The sequence below is a fragment of the Lolium rigidum genome, chromosome 7 (genome assembly GCF_022539505.1).
Source record: "Lolium rigidum isolate FL_2022 chromosome 7, APGP_CSIRO_Lrig_0.1, whole genome shotgun sequence".
NCBI lineage: Eukaryota > Viridiplantae > Streptophyta > Magnoliopsida > Poales > Poaceae > Lolium > Lolium rigidum.
Window position 1 is genome coordinate 284,422,364 of NC_061514.1, and position 11,415 is coordinate 284,433,778.

Consider the following 11,415-nt stretch of genomic DNA (forward strand, 5'->3'; position numbering starts at 1 on the left):
GCGACACCCCCCGCCGGCGAGCTTGCCGTCGCCGGAACCTGGACTATGGGGAGGTCACCCCCATCACCGGACGAGCTCGCCGTCATATGAACCGCGTGGACCCCGCGTCCCTGCCGGCGATCTCTCTCACTCTCCTTATTCCCACCGGGCTGCCTCCGCCCGCCTGTGCTGGACGGGAGACGGACTGTTCGCCGCTGGTAGACCACGTGCTAGACTTGATCGGGTGCAGGTTCTTTATCCAGTGCAGCTCAGTGATTATCCAGATCAACTTCTCGAGCGATGGACTGGAACGGCCAGTGCATGTCACCTTCTTCAGCAATCAGATTGAGATATCTCAAATTTGAGGACTCTTGGGCATGGTGTAAGATCCCAAAAAATGCCTTGACTGGCATCGGCCAATTGGTGCTAGACAGAAGACTTCCTTGCCGCCATGTGTCTTTGCGATTAATATGATCAGTCAATCTGCCATCTTCTGCTGCAAAGGACTTTTTCAATGGAGCTCCGGTTTAGGGTGTTGCGAGACATCGCACAGACAGCCACAGGCGAACTCAATGCCATTGGCTGTTTGATTCATCTGGCGGTATCTTTAAAAATTGACAGGTTAATCATGTGCGAGAATCGATAATATGCCTGCTCACAACTACATGCAAAGGGTATATTCAAGGTGTTCAAACCTGAAACGATTCAGTCTTTTATACTCCCTGAAGCCTGGAGGTGAAGCTGCTACCGTGTAAAGAACTACTACTATGTTCTTACCTTGGATTTTTTAATTGTGCAATTAGCATTACATGAAGTTAAAAGAGCAATCTTGGGTGAGTATAGCATCTTAGCCACAAGTTTGACTAATACTCCAAAACATGATAATTTTGAGGATAGCATGATTTTCAAACTGCACTATATATTTGTTAGAGACAAACATCTCAAAATATGTTAAACTGTAGTGTAATATTTACAAATCATAGTTCTGAGAAACTTTGAAACTATAGTACTTAGTTTGTTCATCTGTTGACTTTGAAAACTTACACGTCATTTTTAGTTTGCAAGTTCTTTGAGAGGTGGAAATAGAGGCCTGTGAACCGCCTTCGAATAAAACCTAGATGTATGTGTTTTGACTCCAATCTCATATTTTCTGTTTGATTTGTTGAGATAAGTGCAACAATGACTTCTTCAATCTTAAGACCTGCCGGATCAGTTTCTTGAAAGTCTCTCAGATGTGCTCATAGAGGTAGGGTGTGCGTGCATACGGGGCGAGTGTATGTGCGTATGGGTGAGCGTCTTTGATTGTACCGTGTTTCGTAAAAAAATATAAAAAGGTATCGCTTAACAGTGAATCTGATTTGTGGTAAACTGGAAGTGATTTTTATGCCACGGTGGCATGAGTGAAGATAGATCAAATAAATAAATAAAGACTAAGACGAAAAGGGCAAACTAAAACAATAAACAAATAAAGATTAAGATGAAAGGGTAAATTAAGGTAGATCGACTTTGGGACAAAATTTTGGTCATGCTGATGTTTACCATCTAAAAGTTGATTTTTTTTTTCGTGTTCGGTGGCATGTTTCCTATCTATACCTAATAATAAAAGAGCTAAAATTTTGGCTACCACCGACTTGCCGTCGGAGATTTGGAAGGAGCGAACGAGAGGAGCACAGTAGCCAACTCTATAGAGCTACGACCGAGACGAGAGGCGCCACCGACGTCACCGTCAGGGGCGGACCCAGAACAAGAAAAACACAGGGTCACTCTTTGAGATACACATATTTTTTTATCTAGATTTGGGGGTGTCACACACTAGAAATAGACAAAATTTACCAAGAAAAACCAATTCAACCCGGTGTCCTATGACACCCGCTAGCATAACCTAGGTCCATCCCTGGTCACCGTCCCGAGATGTGGAGCGAACGCCGGCAGCTAGATGCGGTGGTGGAGAACTCGGTTAACTGGCGGCGTGCAAGAGCTGCAGAGCTGCGCGGTGCGTGCAAGAGCAAAGGCAGGGGTCCCCGACAGCAAGAGCAGCTTGGTTGGGTTGGCTGTGGCGGCGTGGCCGACCGCTGGCCAAGACAACGGAGCTGAGCATGGCCGCGGCAGCTCACCACGTTCGTGAGAGGAGCAGAGGAATATTGAGAGGGAGAGACTCTCGTCGGTGAATTTTCTCCCGGTGCAACGCACGGGCACTTTTGCTAGTTATATATAAAACTTCGAAAAAATATAATTAAATACATATAAACTATCTACTTCTTCTTCTTCGCTGATGGCCCCGCCTCGTCGTCGTCATCGCGGTGGCGCTTCCTGCTCGTCACCTCTTCCGAAGAGGCGGTGTCGGCGCTCGACGCGTCGTCGTCGCCGGTGCTCGTCGGCTGCGCCTTGGCCTTGGCCTTGGCCTTGGCGGCCTTGGCCTTGGCGGCCTTGGCCTTGGCAGCCTTCGCCTTGGCCGCCTTCGCCTTCGCACGGGCCACCGCCGCCGCCGCGGCCTCGCTCTCTTCTTCCTCCTCCTCCCAGCCCAGCCATTCCTCCTCGCCGTCAACCGGCGGCGGGGAATCGTCGCCGCTGCTCGGCGTCCCGGCTTTGTCCCACCAATGGCGCCAGCCAGCGGAGCTTTCCCTCGCTGGAGGTGTCGGACGGGAGCTGGGAGATGTAGCTCATCGTCGGCTGGAGGTGTCGGATGGAGGCTTGGATGAATGACGGCGTACGTACGGGTCTTATTGAGCGCGGATGAACGGCGGCGCAGAAGTCGAAGAGGCAGCGGTTGCTCTTCCGAGGAGTCGGCGCTCCATTCCGGCGGGGTTGGCGCGTCGTCGACGCGGTTGCCAATGCGACGGTTCCGCTTCCTGTCAACTGCACCGTCGCTACGTATGTGGCGGTTGAGCGTCCGACCCGCTGACGGGTCGGCCCCGTGATGGCGTGTATTTCACACGTTCGTTGGGCAACCCCAAGAGGAAGGTATGATGCGCACAGCAGCAAGTTTTCCCTCAGAAAGAAACCAAGGTTTATCGAACCAGGAGGAGCCAAGAAGCACGTTGAAGGTTGATGGCGGCGGGATGTAGTGCGGCGCAACACCGGAGATTCCGGCGCCAACGTGGAACCTGCACAACACAACCAAAGTACTTTGCCCCAACGAAACAGTGAGGTTGTCAATCTCACCGGCTTGCCGTAACAAAGGATTAACCGTATTGTGTGGAAGATGATTGTTTGCAGAGAAAACAAGTAAAAACAAGTATTGCGATAGATTGTATTTCGATAAAGAGAATTGGACCGGGGTCCACAGTTCACTAGAGGTGTCTCTCCCATAAGACGAACAGCATGTTGGGTGAACAAATTACAGTTGGGCAATTGACAAATAAAGAGAGCATGACAATGCACATACATATCATGATGAGTATAGTGAGATTTAATTGGGCATTACGACAAAGTACATAGACCGCCATCCAACCGCATCTATGCCTAAAAAGTCCACCTTCAGAGTTATCATCCGAACCCCCTCCGGTATTAAGTTGCAAGCAACGAGACAATTGCATTAAGTATGGTGCGTAATGTAATCAACAACTACATCCTTAGACATAGCATCAATGTTTTATCCCTAGTGGCAACGAGCACAACACAACCTTAGAACTTTCTGTCACTGTCCCGGTGTCAATGCGAGGCATGAACCCACTATCGAGCATAAGTACTCCCTCTTGGAGTTACAAGCATCTACTTGGCCAGAGCATCTACTAGTAACGGAGAGCATGCAAGATCATAAACAACACATAAGCATAACTTTGATAATCAACATAACAAGTATTCTCTATTCATCGGATCCCAACAAACGCAACATATAGAATTACATATAGATGATCTTGATCATGATAGGCAGCTCACAAGATCCGACAATGATAGCACAATGGGGAGAAGACAACCATCTAGCTACTGCTATGGACCCATAGTCCGGGGGTAGACTACTCACTCATCACACCGGAGGCGACCATGGCGGCGTAGAGTCCTCCGGGAGATGAATCCCCTCTCCGGCAGGGTGCCGGAGGCGATCTCCTGGATCCCCCGAGATGGGATCGGCGGCGACGGCGTCTCAGCAATGTTTTCCGTATCGTGGCTCTCGGTACCGGGGGTTTCGTCACGGAGGCTATTTGTAGGCGGAAGGGCAAGTCGAGAGGCGGCACGGGGGCCCACACCACGGGGCCGCGCGGCCAAGGGGGGCCGCGCCGCCCTAGGGTTTGGCCACCCCGTGGCCCCTCTTCGTCTCGTCTTCGGTCTTCCGGAAGCTTCGTGAGAAAATAGGCCTCCGGGCTTTTATTTCGTCCAATTCCGAGAATATTTCTTTACTAGGATTTCTGAAACCAAAAACAGCAGAAAACAAGAATCGGCACTTCGGCATCTTGTTAATAGGTTAGTTCCAGAAAATGCACGAATATGATATAAAGTGTGCATAAAACATGTAGGTAACATCAATAATGTGGCATGGAACACAAGAAATTATCGATACGTTGGAGACGTATCAGCATCCCCAAGCTTAGTTCTGCTCGTCCCGAGCAGGTAAAACGATAACAAAGATAATTTCTGGAGTGACATGCCATCATAATCTTGATCATACTATTTGTAAAGCATATGTAGTGAATGCAGCGATCGAAACAATGTGTATGACATGGGTAAACAACTGAATCATAAAGCAAAGACTTTTCATGAATAGCACTTCAAGACAAGCATCAATAAGTCTTGCATAAGAGTTAACTCATAAAGCAATAATTCAAAGTAAAGGTATTGAAGCAACACAAAAGAAGATTAAGTTTCAGCGGTTGCTTTCAACTTGTAACATGTATATCTCATGGATATTGTCAACATAGAGTAATATAATAAGTGCAATAAGCGAATATGTAGGAATCAATGCACAGTTCACACAAGTGTTTGCTTCTTGAGGTGGAGAGAAATAGGTGAACCGACTCAACATTGAAAGTAAAAGAATGGTCCTCATAGAGGAAAAGCATCGATTGCTATATTTGTGCTAGAGCTTTGATTTTGAAAACATGAAACAATTTTGTCAACGGTAGTAATAAAGCATATGCATCATGTAAATTATATCTTATAAGTTGCAAGCCTCATGCATAGTGTACTAATAGTGCTCGCACCTTGTCCTAATTAGCTTGGACTACCCGGATTATCACCGCAATACATATGCTTTAACCAAGTATCACAAAGGGGTACCTCTATGCCGCCTGTACAAAGGTCTAAGGAGAAAGCTCGCATTTGGATTTCTCGCTTTTGATTATTCTCAACTTAGACATCCATACCGGGACAACATAGACAACGAGATAATGGACTCCTCTTTTAATGCTTTAAGCATTCAACAACAATTAATTCTTTTCTCATTAGAGATTTGAGGATGTTTGTCCAAAACTGAAACTTCCACCATGGAACATGGCTTTAGTTAGCGGCCCAATGTTCTTCTCTCACAATATGCATGCTCAAACCATTCAACTCAGTGTAGATCGCCCTTACTTCAGTACAAGACGAACATGCATAGCAACTCACATGAAATTCAACAATGAGTTGATGGCGTTCCCCGATAAACATGGTTATCGCACAACAAGCAACTTAATAAGAGATAAAGTGCATAATTACATATTCAATACCACAATAGTTTTTAAGCTATTTGTCCCATGAGCTATATATTGCAAAGGTGAATGATGGAATTTTAAAGGTAGCACTCAAGCAATTTACTTTGGAATGGCTGGAAAATACCATGTAGTAGGTAGGTATGGTGGACACAAATGGCATAGTGGTTGGCTCAAGTATTTTGGATGCATGAGAAGTATTCCCTCTCGATACAAGGTTTAGGCTAGCAAGGCTTGTTAGAAACAAACACAAGGATGAACCGGTGCAGCAAAACTCACATAAAAGACATATTGAAAGCATTATAAGACTCTACACCGTCTTCCTTGTTGTTCAAACTCAATACTAGAAATTATCTAGACCTTAGAGAAACCAAATATGCAAACCAAATTTTAGCATGCTCTATGTATTTCTTCATTAATGGGTGCAAAGCATATGATGCAAGAGCTTAAACATGAGCACAACAATTGCCAAGTATCACATTACCCAAGACATTATAGCAATTACTACATGTATCATTTTCCAATTCCAACCATATAACAATTTAACGAAGGAGAAACTTCGCCATGAATACTATGAGTAGAAACCAAGGACATACTTGTCCATATGCTACAGCGGAGCGTGTATCTCTCCCATAAAGTGAATGCTAGGATCCATTTTATTCAAACAAAACAAAAACAAAAACAAACCGACGCTCCAAGAAAAAGCACATAAGATGTGATGGAATAAAAATATAGTTTCAGGGGAGGAACCTGATAATTTGTTGATGAAGAAGGGGATGCCTTGGGCATCCCCAAGCTTAGACGCTTGAGTCTTCTTGATATATGCAGGGGTGAACCACCGGGTGCATCCCCAAGCTTAGAGCTTTCACTCTCCTTGATCATGTTGCATCATACTCCTCTCTTGATCCTTGAAAACTTCCTCCACACCAAACTCGAAACAACTCATTAGAGGGTTAGTGCACAATATAAATTGACATATTCAGAGGTGATACAATCATTCTTAACACTTCTGGACATTGCATAATGCTACTGGACATTAGTGGATCAAAGAAATTCATCCAACATAGCGAAAGAGGCAATGCGAAATAAAAGGCAGAATCTGTCAAAACAGAACAGTTCGTATTGACGAATTTTAAAATGGCACCAGACTTGCTCAAATGAAAATGCTCAAATTGAATGAAAGTTGCGTACATATCTGAGGATTATGCACGTAAATTGGCATAATTTTCTGAGCTTCCTGCAGGGCAGTGGGCTCAGATTCGTGACAGCAAAGAAATCTGGAACTGCGCAGTAATCCAAATCTAGTACTTACTTTTCTATCAACGGCTTAACTTGGCACAACAAAACTCAAAACTAAGATAAGGAGAGGTTTCTACAGTAGTAAACAACTTCCAAGACACAAAATAAAAACAAAGTACTGTAGGTAAAAACATGGGTTGTCTCCCATAAGCGCTTTTCTTTAACGCCTTTCAGCTAGGCGCAGAAAGTGTGTATCAAGTAACATCAAGAGATGAAGCATCAACATCATTACCAGCGGTGTTGGGAGTTTTATCAATTTTAGGCCTATAGTAATTCTTTGGTTTAGGCACCTTAGAGACATACATGAATTTTTGCTCCTTACCCACATAAGCTTTCTCATTAAATTTAAGAGAAGAAAAAGTTGAACCCAATTTTCTCATAGCTTCTTCAAGTTTACCAATTCTATGGGTTTGATTATCATGGATAGCACAAGTTTCTAGAGTAGCAATTCTTTCATTAATTCCTCCTAGGATTTTATCAAGTTTATCAGTATTATCCAGTAATATTTCCATTTTAGTTTCAATGCTACAATTTTTCTCTATGGTTTCCAATTTTTTCATAACATCCTCAAGGGAGGTTTCACTTTTAGTTTCATTAACAGGTGGTGTTCCAAATAAACTCTCAATAATGCAACTAGCTTCTAAAGCGGGAGCACCTAGGAAGTTACCTCCCGCGAGACAATCAAGAACATATCTATTCCAGCTAGAGATACCAACATAAAAATTCCCGAGTAGGATAGTGGTGGAGTGTTTCTTAGTGCACCTATTATGGGCATCACTAATTCTATACCAAGCATCTTTTAAACATTCTCCCCCTTGTTGCTTAAATGAACGAACTTCAACTTCAGGATTACTCATTTTAGCGATAGTAAATAAAGTGAACTAGATAAAGTAAATGCAAGTAAACTAATTTTTTTGTGTTTTTGATATAGCAAACAAGACAGTAAATAAAGTAAAACTAGCAACTAATTTTTTTGTATTATTTTGATTTAGTGCAGCAAACAAAGTAGTAAATAAAATAAAGCAAGACAAAAACAAAGTAAAGAGATTGAGAAGTGGAGACTCCCCTTGCAGCGTGTCTTGATCTCCCCGACAACGGCGCCGGAAAAAGAGCTTGATGGCGTGTATTTCACACGTTCGTTGGGCAACCCCAAGAGGAAGGTATGATGCGCACAGCAGCAAGTTTTCCCTCGAAAGAAACCAAGGTTTATCGAACCAGGAGGAGCCAAGAAGCACGTTGAAGGTTGATGGCGGCGGGATGTAGTGCGGCGCAACACCGGAGATTCCGGCGCCAACGTGGAACCTGCACAACACAACCAAAGTACTTTGCCCCAACGAAACAGGTGAGGTTGTCAATCTCACCGGCTTGCTGTAACAAAGGATTAACCGTATTGTGTGGAAGATGATTGTTTGCGAGAGAAAACAGTAAAAACAAGTATTGCGATGAGATTGTATTTCGATAAAGAGAATTGGACCGGGGTCCACGAGTTCACTAGAGGTGTCTCTCCCATAAGACGAACAGCATGTTGGGTGAACAAATTACAGTTGGGCAATTGACAAATAAAGAGAGCATGACAATGCACATACATATCATGATGAGTATAGTGAGATTTAATTGGGCATTACGACAAAGTACATAGACCGCCATCCAACTGCATCTATGCCTAAAAAGTCCACCTTCGGGTTATCATCCGAACCCCCTCCAGTATTAAGTTGCAAGCAACGAGACAATTGCATTAAGTATGGTGCGTAATGTAATCAACAACTACATCCTTAGACATAGCATCAATGTTTTATCCCTAGTGGCAACAGCACAACACAACCTTAGAACTTTCGTCACTCGTCCCGGTGTCAATGCGAGCATGAACCCACTATCGAGCATAAGTACTCCCTCTTGGAGTTACAATCATCTACTTGGCCAGAGCATCTACTAGTAACGGAGAGCATGCAAGATCATAAACAACACATAAGCATAACTTTGATAATCAACATAACAAGTATTCTCTATTCATCGGATCCCAACAAACGCAACATATAGAATTACATATAGATGATCTTGATCATGATAGGCAGCTCACAAGATCCGACAATGATAGCACAATGGGGAGAAGACAACCATCTAGCTACTGCTATGGACCCATAGTCCGGGGGTAGACTACTCACTCATCACACCGGAGGCGACCATGGCGGCGTAGAGTCCTCCGGGAGATGAATCCCCTCTCCGGCAGGGTGCCGGAGGCGATCTCCTGGATCCCCCGAGATGGGATCGGCGGCGACGGCGTCTCAGTAATGTTTTCCGTATCGTGGCTCTCGGTACTGGGGGTTTCGTCACGGAGGCTATTTGTAGGCGGAAGGGCAAGTCGAGAGGCGGCACGGGGGGCCCACACCACAGGGCCGCGCGGCCAGGGGGGGGCCGCGCCGCCCTAGGGTTTGGCCACCCCGTGGCCCCTCTTCGTCTCGTCTTCGGTCTTCTGGAAGCTTCGTGAGAAAATAGGCCTCTGGGCTTTTATTTCGTCCAATTCCGAGAATATTTCTTTACTAGGATTTCTGAAACCAAAAACAGCGAGAAAACAGCAATCGGCACTTCGGCATCTTGTTAATAGGTTAGTTCCAGAAAATGCACGAATATGATATAAAGTGTGCATAAAACATGTAGGTAACATCAATAATGTGGCATGGAACACAAGAAGTTATCGATACGTTGGAGACGTATCACCCCGCGCCTCCTCGCCTCTCATTTCGTTGTGTCCGGCGTGCCCGGTGCGTCCCCTGTGGGACGGGGACGGGCTCGGGACGCCGGGCACCGTATCGGGGCGCGCCGGACAAAAAAGGGCTTTGGGGCGCGCGGCTGGGAACGTTTTTTTGTCCGGCGCGCCCCAAATCCCTTTGGAGGACCGTTTGGGGGACGCGACTGGAGATGCTCTTAGCATAGTTTGTGACCTACGGCAGCCGCCATGGCAAATCGATCTTAGATTAGGGTAAAACTGGGCTGGCTTTTGGTATTACAGAAAAGGATCGATCTCTAGGACGATGGCCAAAACTGGGCTGGGCTTTGGTGTGTACAAGTGCAGAGTCACACATTGTAAGCATGGGCCGGCCTTGAGTAAGTACTAGTAGCGATCTGCGTCGATTAGCTTCCGTAGAAAAGAAGAAAAGCTTCAATTGATACGATTACACTGCTCCTAGATATACATACGTATACACCAGATTGTTAGGGGGGGCCGAACCATGGGGGGGGTCTAGCCCCTGCTCGCCCCCCCCTGTCTATTTGGTTTGAACATTCGAGTGGGATGGGATGGATCAGGTTTTTGGGGATGGGATGGTCCATATTAGGTGATCCCATATTCTATTTGGTTTGAACATCCGAGTGGGATGGGATGAAGTGTGTTTATGTTATGATACTAATAATGATTGATTAATAGCCGTTCAATTGCAATTAGCAAAAAACACGGAATGTCATCTTCACTAGCCGTCATCTTCCCAGGGCCGGGATTATCGCACCCTTCTAGGCCAACCGCGCTCGAACAGGGCCGAGGCCGCCACACTCGCCCAGAGCCAAGGTCGACGTGAGCGCGCACAACGGCCACCGCGCTCGCTCTCGCCATCGGCGACGTCGCCAAGCTGGAGTTGGGAAAGATGCGGTGGGGGTATGGGCGATTAGAGACGAGGGTCCATGTTTTTAGGGAAAGGTGGATCGGTAGGTTCGATCAATTTTGAGGGATTGGTTGATTCATGATTTTGGAGGAATATTCCTTTACGGGGATGGTCCCATCCACCTTACTTTGTAACCAAACATATCAAGAAAGAGGACCATCTCATCCCATCCATGTTTTGGTCCGAAACCAAACACACGCTTAGATTTTTAAAATACTATTTCCAGCCTCAAGAGTGCTATTGCCAAGCTTTTTTTCATGGAGCTTATTATGTAGATTACATGGTCAATTTGGACGGTCAGAAATGACTTTATTTTCAAGGTTGTACCTCCAAATCTTTACAGGTGCCGAAAGAGATTAAAGGATGAAATTGCTCTTCCTATTCATAAAGCTAAGAGAAAATCATATTATGGCATAGCTTCTTGGGTAGAAAGATTTAGATAGTCTTCCTTTATTTCTTTCTTTTGGGCTTGAGGTCCACCTAGTTGTTAATCTCCAGCAACTCTTTTATTGTACACGACTATTTTCTTATAAATAAAAGATAAAATATATACAGTGAGGAAACACACTATTCAGCCTAAAAAAAATAATACTTCCCGAAACAACCAAACTAGCCCTCAGTCATTGTTTCCTTGGTCACTCCGAAGCACAGTGAGTTTTGTTCATTGGCTCGTCGGTTCCCGCGCAGAATCCAAGAGAGACCGAACAAAGCAACCGTCCCTGGATCACAAGAGAGCCAACGGCAACAACAAGAACAGATCTCACATACAGTAGCAAGCGGTCGATCAAACCAAGCGCGATCCTGTATTCCTGTGTAGTACGTGCCATGCCACGCCACTGCCACCAAGCCTCCAGCGAGCA